The sequence below is a fragment of the Coturnix japonica genome, chromosome 6 (assembly GCF_054131305.1).
Source record: "Coturnix japonica strain WE chromosome 6, WE-NBRP24, whole genome shotgun sequence".
NCBI lineage: Eukaryota > Metazoa > Chordata > Aves > Galliformes > Phasianidae > Coturnix > Coturnix japonica.
The window spans coordinates 36,536,627-36,549,014 of record NC_140668.1 but is presented as its reverse complement, the minus strand read 5'-3'; the positions used below and the strand labels follow the sequence as shown (position 1 = coordinate 36,549,014).

The following is a 12,388-nucleotide window of genomic DNA, read 5'->3' as shown; positions in this document are numbered from 1 at the left end:
TCTTCGAAAATGTAAACGCTTTCCCATCATGCATTATTTTCCCATTATCTTGAGTGCCTGTAAACCTATTGCCTTAATTTTAATAAGATTTCATAGAGTTCAGTATAAATACCTGCTATCCATCACAGTATTAGAAGAAAAAGAAACGATAATAACTTAATTATCTCTTATGCAGAAACTAATTATGATTCTCTGGGTTCATAATCAATACTTTAAAGCTGTTCTATCTCAGAGAACAGTTTGTCAATATTTTATATACTGTTAATAATTCATGGCTTTATTACATAATCAAAAAGGAATCTAACTCCAGAAGGCCTCAGCACAGAAGGAAGCAGCCCAGGAAAAAAAAAAAGTGGAGGAATGTGAGGCAGAATGTGAGGGTGCAACGAAGCTACACCACCAGCCTGCTTGCCTGCAAGGATGGAGCTAAGTTCATAGGACGGATATGTTGGTTAGAGGAAAAGGAAGAACATGCCAAAAATCTCTGTCAAGAGAATCAGTCAGAAGGCAATCTGGCATTTCCCAAGCATGATGTTGAAGTTTAGTATTGTCACTTGGAGAGGGCATTTGTGAGTGGAGAAGAGAAAGGGACTGACTCTTCTGAGAGGCAACCAGCACCACATGGGATCAGTTGTATCATCAGCTCTTTCTTAGAACTGCAAAGAATCAAGATTAAACCTTCTTCATGGCCTTCCTGCCTAAAAATGAAACACTCAACCCTTGTTCTGCAGTGCTGCATGTGATTACTCGAATGTCTGATGCCAGGTTGACCTGCAGTGACAAAAAACAGTTTATGAGTAACCAGCTCCAGTGATCAGCTCAGGAAATATGAAAACTGCCTAAAATCAATGGGACACATGAAATCAGACTATATTTCTGTCACATGAAAAAGAAAGAAAAAAAAAAGAAATGAAAGATGATTAAGGATGACATAGTTGGCATTTGAAATAGCTCATCATCACCTTTTGAAGAGGAGAGAAGTGTGTTCCTTTGGTCAGCCTGACATTTGTTGTCCAACGTATGGGAAAACACTTTTTTCTGCAAATAGGATGTTACAGATGCAAGGACTTAGAAGCAGAATGGGGAAAGTGTTGGCTGTAATGCTCAGCAATTGGTGATAGCTGCCTCTGCTAGCAAGCTATAACGTGCCGCAGGAGAACTGAGCCCACTGCAGAGATGTAGCTCTTGTAGGCCCTGTAGAGAGACTTGATAAAAGATGACTTTTGCCTCCAAAAGTGCAAAGTCTAAGCAGGTGCAGTGATGAAACCAAGGCTTATCACCACTTCCTTACCAAAGAGAAACCCCAGCAGAGAAGCAGTACGTGCTCTCACTGGCACAGGGAGCGCGCAGCTCTCATCTGCTGAGTGCCACTGCCGCTTCTTGCACACAAAACCATCCTTTCTGCCAGTTTGTTTGACTTTAATGAGTGCAGAAGGGAAGCGCTCTCTGCATTTTCTTCCTCATAGAATTTGTATTGCACTTCATTAGGAACAGGTTTTGTATGTCTGTAGTGCATCCCTGGACAAAGTGGCTCTCGCTACACACTTGTCATTTTTTTATTACGTTATTCTTTTTATATCATTATCAACTTTTTATAAGTGTCTATAAAAATAGGTGTAGGAAAGTGAAAGTCTTCAGAGTGAGTAAATGGACATTGTGCTAAATGAGTTATGTCTCTGACGCTATTATCTCTAAATCAGCATAGATTATTCAGGCTGGGGGCTTTTAGAATCATAAGTGGCTGAGATCATTTCTCAGTTCATCATCCTATTACACATAATGAGAAAATACTTCTAAATAGGAAGATTACTCTGTCAAAAGATCCCCCGTGAATGATTCCCCAGGCACAGACAATGTGTATTAACTCTTTTCTTCCTGCATGGAAGGGACGAGAGAAGCTCAAAGTCCTCAAGGATTACCCTGAGATGTTCAGCAACTCTAAATTCGCTCTGCTCTCCTGGGACCCCTTTGCTCCACGCTTATGTTTCTAACAGCATTTTCTTGGTTTCCACCCCTGCAGTTGCTTTCCTGCAGTATGTAAATTCAGCTGCTGGTGCTGAACCTGGAATGTGATAAAGCCTCTCAGAACTTCATTTCATTATTTTTGAGTGGTTCTGTTTATGTCAGTTTTAAGTTTCCATTCCACCAAGTGCAAATTGTAGCGTTTCTCCAGCAAGTGATTTCTGGCTGCAGCTCAACAAAGCGACAGCTCCCTCCCCTTCCCCAGGTGGGGAAGATCTTCAGCACACATGTGATGAACGGCCCTCTTGTTCCATTATTTCCCCGCACTGCCACCGACTCATTGCCTTATTGCATGGGTAGAGTTATTAGTTTTACTTATCGGGCAGCACGTTTCCAAGAAGCCATTTAACGTGCAGTTTCATGAGGCACTTTTCATGGAATATAAACTCTACATTCCAGCTCTCATATCGAGGGTTCCTTTTAACTTCCACAAAGCTCCGTGAAATATCCCTTCTGTTTGTGCAGGGCACGGTGAGGTTTCAGCACATCCCACCTGCAGCCAATCCCACCTAAAGGATGCTGTTACTCTGCCTGCATCTGTTCCCAGTCTCACACAAAACATCTTTTACAAGAGAAGATGGAGCAAATACAAATGTGTATCTTGCTGCATGTTAACACACACAAAGAGAAATGGCTCCTGACAACTTCTGCCCTGCTTTGCCCTTGTTCTCTTACAGTCCTTCTCTGCATGACAATCTGCCTGAACTGCTCTATTTATTGCAATTAGTTTCTTTCAGAGCGCCCCACATCTACTAACAGCACGTGATGTTTGCAAACGTGGCATTTCAGAAACCATTTGGATGGCTCTATGGACAAACATCAGTCTGTTGGGTGATGATAGGAACATGCTTCCAGCCCTGTGGCTTCAAACAGCAGCTGGAAGCCCTTGCAGAGCTCCACAGCTGCTGTGATTCTGGCTAAATTGCTCTGCTTTTTCAGGGTCTTTAGGGGCTTGAGCTTTGCTTTTGTAAAGTGCAGGGCAGAAGCTGGGAGTGTAGGGGCTTAGGTAGTGAGATCCAGGACAAAGCTGAGAGCTTCGCCTTTCTCCTTTGCAGGGATACAGCTGTTAATTCATTCAGTGCTGGAGCCTCTGGAGGGACTTTTGGAGCTCTGGATGATTCCTGCTGTGAGTTGCCCATCTTATGGATGTTATCTCTTTAAGTACAGAATGTTGAATGTGATGCCAGAGCTTGACTTTCTCTTGTGTACAAACTGTCTTATCAAACAAACACTTTTCCTTTTGCTCAATTGCACAGACACACTGATGGCAGTTGTAACAGGTGATTGCTGGGTGGGACTGAGCACAGGGCTGTTACATCCCTTCAAAGGGTCCTTCCTAACACATTAACCTCATCTTGAGGGCTTTTATATTTTTGCCTGCTGAACAACATCAGTGTTGGCTTCTGATTTTAAAATGTTTCATAAATCATCTCCTTTCAGCTGCATTCCAGAGCCAGTGCTATTTCACTTTTACTGTTTCTTGAAGCTCCCCATAAAGTACATCAATTTTTCATTAAAGAAAAAAAAAAGTCTGTATTTTTTTTTCCAGAATAAATGAATTTTTATAATTTCAAAATATCTCGTCTAATAATCGCCATCCAGCCATTTAAAATGAAGTCTTTGGGGACAGATGTCTTCATCACTGAGCAAACTTTAAATTGATTTTCCACTTTCATTGTAAGATTCAGTTAGAGAGAAGCAAAGACTGTATTTCAGCACTGATATGCTCCCTACATGTACTGTCAAAGTCTGCACTTGCCATTCTTTTTTGGTGGAAATAGCTGCTTTAGAAATGTTTATATATTATCAAAATTAGGTTTCAAATTGAGCTACAGTATCTCTATAAAGGGGAATAATATTATTTTAGAGAAACTAATTGGAAACTTGTTTTTTTGGCTAAAGTAGTTATTATTTCCATTATGGCAAGCTGGAAGCAGATGAAATTTGCCTTTATCTTTCCTTGCCTGGTGTCTCCAATAATTTATTCAAACTGAAATTAAAACCTGACACAGCCCCAGTGAGGCATTTCACACCAGTTAAAGATTATTCTTCTGTAAAAGACCTTTTGTTCAAAAATTTCATTATGTTATTACAAATGTATTTATTATAGAAAGGTGATACATAAATCAAAAGCTATCTGTTCGTGTGTGTGTGTGTATCCCTAACAAGACCTAAAACTGTATTTTCTTTCCTAGGAATATAAAATTTTAAGATAAGAACCACTGTTTTATATACCGGTGAGGGAATGCCTGTGTAAAATATTTGCAGGAAAGCAGAATGTTCAGCACTAACTGGAGCCTTGCAAGCCCCCCAGTGCATACAGAGGTGAGTCCAGTTGGGCATGCGCAAGAAAGGAAGAGCAAAATCACCATAGAATCAAGGAATGGCTTAGGTTGGAGGGGAACTTAAAGATCATCCAGTTCCAAACCCCCTGCTGTGGGCTTGTCACCGCTCACCAGATCAGGCTGCTCAATGCCCATCCAGCCTGGCCTTGAATGCCTGCAGATATGGGGCATCCACCACTTCTTTGGGCAGCCTGTGCCAGTGCCTCACCAACCTCAGATAAAAGAATTTCTTCCTAAAGTCTACCCAGAATCTCCTCTTTTTTTTAGGTTAAAGCCCCAGGCCTGGATGCAGTACTCCAGATGGGTCCCCTCAAGGGCAGAGCAGAGGGGGGACAATAGCCTCCCTCCCCTGCTGGCCACCCCTCTTGTGATGTAAACTAGGATACTGTTTGGCTTTTAGGCTCCTTTGCATTGAAGAAGGAAAGGAATGATGTTGAGTCTTCAAGCTGGATGGTCAAAAGCGGCACAAAACAGCAGCTAGCTGTGACTCTTGGTAAGGGCTACACACATAGGTGTTACCTTTGGTGAATTTAAAGCTGTGAGCCCTGTGCAAAATGCCCTGAGTGGTCTGTGCAGATGGGGATCAGCACAAAGGAAACCTGCAAGTGTGCAGGGCCTCAACAGCACTGGGCAGGCTATAGGAGCATGTGAAAGCAGTAGGGTGAGACAGTGCGTTCTGCTGTAGTAACTAAAGGATAAGGAGAGGGGTGGGCTCACAGGAGTGTGGGTAACTTTCAGATTGAGGAGAAATTTTCTGAAAGCATAAAATTATAATTGCAAGAGGAAAGGGTGGTTAATAATTTTCCCCTTTTAATTCAAATGCACGAAAGTTAATTGCCATTTGGCAGCCTGAGATACACAAATTAGGGGAGTCTAATTCTCATAATCCTCACTTTAAGTTGCAGGGTATTAAATACAAACATGATCATTTAGCAAAGGGACAGATCCTGCCTCTGCTAAAACCAGCATGAGCTCTGCCATTAACTTGAGCAGGGGTCAGGCTCAGCCCATGGGTGAGCTGTGCAGGTAGGGTTGACCTGGCTTGGATGGAGGAGGAAACAATTGGGTTTTTCCTTCTGCATTTGGGCCTGGAATCACTCAGACCCTCAAACTCTGCCAAACTTCCACTGCTGGAATCAAACCATCAAAGCTGGTTTTGGCTGCCCAGACATCTGCAGGAAAGGCTGGGTTTTCTGTGCTTCTCCATTCCCCACTTCATTCTCAAACCAATAAAATACATAATGGCAAAAATCTCTAAAAAACCATGGGCTGTAATGCAAGCTGGGCTATTTCCTTGAGGAATTTCTTTCCTCTTCAGCCTGCAGCTGTCCCAAATACCTCACGTGCTGTTGTTGCCATGTTATATTGCACATCTGATTTAAGCCCATGCAAGGCTTTAGCCTCATCCTCTGGTGAGTAAACCCGAGGAGACCCCACAGAAGCCAAGAAGCATCCTGCCAGAGGCTGAGTGTTGGGTTTTGAGATGAGTGAAAGCCTGGCTATAGAATGCAGTGTGGGTCTATGCCTTGCAGCACTGGAGAGAGCTTCAGTTTGGAGCTCTGTCTCAGGATAAAACCATTTGTTCATCTGTGTGAGGTGTCTCTCTACCTGCATAGCGGGTGTGTAATTAAAGGCTGATCCAGTGAACAGCACTTAATCTCTTATGGCATGATATATTTGGGCCAAGCACCTCGCCATGACTCGATTTGAATTCCTGTTTACAAATGACACTAGATAAACAGTAAGGTGATAGTCCAATCAGAAGTGGGTACTGCTCAGAAACACCCATTTGGCTTGAAGTATTGCAAGAAAATCAATCTGAGATCTCTACAGAGCTGAATAAGAACATCAGTCTCCAAATACATCTGATGTGAGCCAAGCCTCCTCATTTTTAGTTCAGTTATCACTGACATTTCAGCTATTATTCATCAATTTAGAAGGAAAAGAGGAACCTACATCATCTGCAAAACCTATATGGTCTTTCCAAACGTTTTTCCTGCCTTCCCAGAGATGATTATTACACACTGCTGTAATTAAGCATATTAATTTACATTTCCCATCATCTGAGGATGGAGTAGCAACCCAGATTTATTTCTCTGGATTGCTTCCCTCAGTCACTGCTCATAGCTCTGAAGCTGCAGCAGTATTTTCTCCTTCAGAAATGCAGCAGCGGAGATGCTCTGTGATTCCAAATGAAATAATTTTGATGTCACGAGAAATGTCATTAAAACTACTGCAGTCTTTTAATAAGCTCCTTCTTAGGAGGATGGATTTTCAGCCTCTTCGTGTCAGCTCTGTGCAGTAACCACAGCGAAGCTTGGTGCCAGCGTCCTCGCTACAAAATCTGTTTCTCAAGGGTTTATAATTATAACATGCCCATAAAAATTTACTCATCTGAAACCCAGGATATAGTTTCTCAGACAGAGAGGAAATATTGCTTGCTGAACTTGGCTTAAATCAATTCCGAGTTTCAAGAATCCAAAAATAATAAGGTTTGTGGGTTTTATATGCTCTTTCTGTGGTTCTATAACTGAGAAAGAAATCACTTTGTAGAATAAAGTGTCATGTTTGTTTATAAAGCAGAGCAGGGGAGAAACAGATAAAAGTTCAGACTTCTTATAGCGGCTACTGAAAATACAAAGAAAATAATGTTATCAGTTTCCCTACGGTGCCCTCACACCCAAAGCTTGTCCCAACTCGCTGTGATGATACACACCGTGGGATCCCAGCAGGGCCCCATCCCTGTAGGTGCAGAGAGCTGTTCTAAGCAGCTGGGATGAGCAAGGGATGGAATCGCTCCAAGCATTTTTAGCATTTCCCTCATTTCCAGCTTACTGCAATTAGAAGGAAAACGGGATGTGCCTTCCTAAGAACTGCAAATGAAACATCGATAAGTGATCCCTGCGCAACTGAGTTCCCATGTATACTGGTGTCACCAAACGCCTTGCAATATTTAGCCTTTAGCTTTTATTGATGAGGAAAAAATAACACTGCTGCTGAAGTGAAACGTAGCAAAGCATAAACAAAGCCCAGCAAACACAGAGAGACAGAAAACAAGCCCTGTGAAATCATAGAGCAATATTCTTAATTTCATTTGGAATTCACATGCGGGTCAGTTTTGTACAGTTACTCATTGTTCAGTCTATGTCAGCTCTTGCCTATTAGAAGAAATACTGCACTTTTCAATGTTCTACCTCTGTATCAAATTGACAGGGTCATTTTTCACAAGGCAAGCTGGAATTAAGGTGACATTAAACCATTTTGCATACAACAACTGAAGTCATGTTGCAACAACAGTTAAAAAAATAGCTGTTTTCTTGGTGTTATTTATCATGCCTTCCCAAGGCAGCTTTGGTGAGTTCCTGAATATCTGCAGATTTGCTACCCTGACATGATACTGCAAGTTTGGAAATCATGTTTGCAGTTGTAATTAGAACATTCTCGTTTTCTCATTCTGCCTAACATTACAATTTCTTTACAGTTCAGCCCCATAAGGAACACTGTCTATTTGTCAGGGTGTTATTTCCACTAAGTATTTTCTCTAGTGAGGGGTGTTATTTCCATCCTGCAATATATCAGGTACTTCATTCGCACAAAATGATTGAACAAACGATAAAAAGAATCACCTTATCAAGGAACATGCTTATAAGCACATTTTGCTCTCCCTTCAACTTCAGGCTTTTAGTATTACTGATTCAGATCCCATATGTAAAGCAATATACTGCGTAGTGTATGGGTATAAAAGGAAGTATGCATATTTTCCACAGCTGGCTGAAATCCAAATGTATTTCTAAATCCTAAAGAAACTCTGCCTGTGACTCATCCTTGTAGTGCAGAGTAGGAGCGTGTAGCTGTGGGAGGGGTGGGCTCTGATGAGGATCACACAGCACTGTGCAGAGAGATTTGTTAATAAACATCATTATGATGGTTTACACCACTGTAATGGTTATCCGAGACCCCAAAAGCTTTGTTCCTATGGCGATCCCAAAAATCCTAGAGGAGAAATTGAATGCAAGACAGATGTTTGGGTAACACATCCTCAGTTTCCTGTTTTCATACGTTGTTTCCCATCCAGGCTCACAACGCATGGATATGGGAAGAGGTGCTAAAACCCATCAGAGAGGAGATTATACTCTACATTTGGGCTGAGATCAACCACTAGGAGTTAGAGAATCCACAGAATAAAGAGACAGGGAGCAGTAACACAAAACTAGTCACTTGGTACAGCCCCATGGCATGGTGCAACCTATCAGTCCTCACTTTTTACACATCATCTCTTTTCAACCTTTTGGTTTCAGATGGAAAGCTAAACAGCTGGATTTTTCTGAGTTCATCAGTTCATCTCATCTCTGTTGCCTTTATCTGTTGATTTATTTGCCTTTCCCATCTTTATGTAGCTTTGCCACAGACATAGAACCTATAGACTGAATTACTGTCACATACATTTCAGATACTTTAAGGGCCATACTGAAAAAGAAATGTTTCTTTCTGGATTTCTCCAGGAGCTTCCAGGACTCTTAAAGTTTTATGTTAAACATCAGCCTCACTCTTCTCCATACTACGGTGATGAAGAACTAGCTTTAAATCAATATATTGATCCCTAAGAAGATAGATATAGAAGGTTATTAAAGTTAACAATTCTGAATGGGCAAAACCTGTTATTGAGCTTGTTAACATTCACGTGCTGGTTAATAGCAGCTATAGGAAGGACAAGGTAGACAACTCCCTTCTGAAACAGTTGTTCATGGGCAGGAATTCAGCTGTAGTCCTGTTCTGGTAGGTCCCACATCTCAGCTGGAGCCAATGAGCAGTGCTGGTCAAAACTTATTTAGTTCCTTAAAAACTAAGTCACATGCTTAGCCCACCTTCCAAATTAGTACATCATTTTTTCACCTCTGGTGTCTTTAGTTGAACCAACAACTTACAAATACATACACACATATATGAACTATTTGCCTAATTTCTTTTTTTGTGCAGTGTCTTGCAATGTGAAGAATATAAGAAGGGTTACTGCATTAGAAAATAAGCCATGAGCCACATGCATACAAAGCTGTTGAGTGTGCAGCTATACATATTCACACTGATGTGTTTTACTTTACAGATGTAAATGAAATCTTCTGCAGTCAGAGAAAGCAAGTTTCCTGTGGTCCTTCATTCTGAAACCATCCATTTTCAGTAATTTATTCACAGGCAGTCTCTGTTGCAGGGGGGTTGCATTTGTCACATCACCTCAATTTTTCTAATGAGTTGTTAATGAGAGGTCAATTACTTATGGAAATTAGGAAAATATTCATTGAGGAACTGTACTGAGTAAAGTGTGCTACTTCATAATGTTATGATATAAATCATTAAAGCTTTAATGATTATTTTACTCTTTTTCATGTTCAAGCTCATTCCTTGCCTTATACAGTTGCCTTAAGATGATTTTGAAATGAACTCAAGTGACTCCCCTGAAAATGTTACCATGCTGTATTTTCTAATAACTGCAGAAGAATGTCTCTTGTTATTCAACATTTGCTCATGCATCAGCATCTTGCTTTGAAATCTTCAGTTGAATATAAGCATGTTAGGAACACAAGATGTGCCTCCAGAGCAGTAACCTGTCCTCAACCCTGGATCCACTTTTGATGCTACGGGAGAAAACAGCCATCCCACAAAGGCCTTGGCTCAAATTGTGACCTGCAAAGCAGCCTCCCGACTCCTGTTCTGTACAACCAGGTAAGCATCCACAGCCTGCAGCATATCACTCCCCAGAATTAGTGACTTCCGCACTGTATTCTTAGTGAAAAGTATTCAGGAATTGCTGACTGGTAAGACAAAATGTTTGTCTCACAACTTTCCCTCTTCCCATGCACCTATTTTGAACGCTTTTAAGGCTTTGAATGAATGGTATAAAAACACAGAAACATAGTCCAAAAAAAAGGATCCAAGGGACCAAGACGAATTGTGGCTCAGTTGCAGAATCATGCAATTAAATGGAGAGGCCAGGGGTGTAATTCACTGCTGAAATTCAGCTTTGTGCTGTCGTAAGTTATTATTTCAGAGCAGATGCTGAAATGGCCAGAGAGGAAAGTGTACAAGCAGAAGTATAATTGGACTTCAGTATTTCATACTGACGTCTTGAGATTTCCACAGCTAAGCACAGTTTCAGAGTCCAACCAGGGTAACAATGCAGAGAACAAATGTAAGATCTCCCATATTCAGCCCGTTGGATTATTCCATTTCTCCTGCAGGCACTGTAAATCAAAAGCTAAAGATACCCCGTTATGTTGTACAAGACAGCTTCGTTGGCCCTTCTTTCCAAACACGTTCTGAGCACATACATGTTATTTTTATCCGAGTCTCATTCATTTCGGTTTTACTGTCTGGAATTCAGTGTTAAATTGGGAGAAAGAAGGAAAGGAGAGAAAAAAAAGATCAGGCTTTGAAACCAAGTAGTTAACCACAGAGAAAGGAAGCGGCAGCCAGTTAAAGAGTGAACGCATCACATGGATGTGATTTTCTCAGTATCTAAAGACTTACAAGGTCTGTGTCACTTTGAACCAGGCATGGGCTGGATGCGGGTGAAGCCCTTGTTGTTATTTAACTTAGGAGTGCTTAGAACCCAACATTTTAGTGTGAGGAAATCCATTGTGCTTACTAGGGGATAAATCATCTGGTCCACAGTATAGTCCTGCCACTTACTGTTGATATCACCTCGGAAAGCACTCACATTAACATCTCTAACTCCTTTCCTTCTCCTTGGAAGGAGAAACACATTAACAACACAGAGGTGTCCAAGTACTAATCGAAAAGCAATACAATACCATCAGATCTATGATGACATAAAGAAGAAACGAGTATGAATCTAAGTACCTTCTCTTTATATCACAGCCTCTACATTGTTTTCAGGAGCTTTTTCTGTGTGTCATGCAGTGATGAAAGGCTGAGAACAAAGTGAGTGAAATTTCCTTTTACTGCTTAAAAATTCTCAGCTGGTTCGCTGTATCAAAAAGCTGTCTCTTTAAACAAATCACACGGTTAAAAATGCCAAGTTATAATTCAGCAACTAACTCAGAAAATGACAATTTAATCAATCAGAACCAACCCTCCTGAAGAAAAAAAAAAAGAAGAAGCAGAAAAAAATCTTCAGGCTTTCGCGCAATGTGAGAGCGGCTGAAACTATAAAAAGGTTCAATCACTGTAGAACAAGCCTGCAGCATCAATGTTTATTAAAGTCAGGGGAGCCATTTATTGACCTGGGAAATAGCAAACCACCAGCAGCACCGCCAGATTGCATTTTTATAGTTAACAAACGGAAGGTGATATTTTCCTTTTCTCTTTTAATTGTGATTCCATCAAATCCAAAGCGCTGAAAGCTGCTCGGTTTTTAAAGGATTGCGACGAGAAGGATGCTCTGCTTCATCCTGCAGTCACTCTCTCTGCTCTGACTCCTAGCAATGAGATATATTAAATCATTGCATCACAGGATCAAATTTTTAGGCTTATCAGAACGACAGACCTCTGTCTGCTCCCCACTGCACTTCAGGTGATGGTAGGAAATAGGGAGCTACCATTATCAAGCTGCTTCCTTCTGTAATCAAAAAGGAATTATTGTATTTATTCACATAAAGGTCATCCTGTCACTGGGACAGCCAAAAGCACTTAGAATTAATTGTCTTCTCCCAAACTGACAACTGGCACTTTATGTTTTGATCAAAGCACAGCTTGGTTGTTCTGGAGATTCTGTAACTTTTGCTACACGTCTTTAACTCACACCTTTTCAGACCGCATACATTGTGGGCTATGTAAGGCTATGAAAAGGAAAGCAACACAATATGAGTTGCCCTACCCACGTTATCTGAGCAGAGCTTCATTCTCTGCCCAACCAATGGAAACTTTGGGGTCAGCAAGGCAGGGATTGAAGTCACTCTGTGTGTCAGCTGCCACCTCCACGGTACCACTGCCAGAAAGTGGACTTCAAAGGCTGCAAGGATGAGTCAGTGCAGCCTGATCTGCCATGCCACATGCTGCAGCTGAGA

General features: G+C 41.3%; 1 long non-coding RNA gene across 1 annotated transcript in view; it reads left to right on the top strand.

Moving 5' to 3' along the window:
• Window positions 1–9,738, top strand: part of LOC107319391 (uncharacterized) — a 126,427-nt gene extending 116,689 nt beyond the window's left edge. The window contains exons 2-4 of the long non-coding RNA XR_004308611.2: window positions 3,078–3,148; window positions 4,635–4,860; window positions 9,469–9,738. This is a non-coding gene — a long non-coding RNA (uncharacterized LOC107319391). The remainder of the gene's footprint in view (window positions 1–3,077; window positions 3,149–4,634; window positions 4,861–9,468) is intronic.
• The last annotated feature ends 2,650 nt before the right edge of the window (window positions 9,739–12,388 follow it).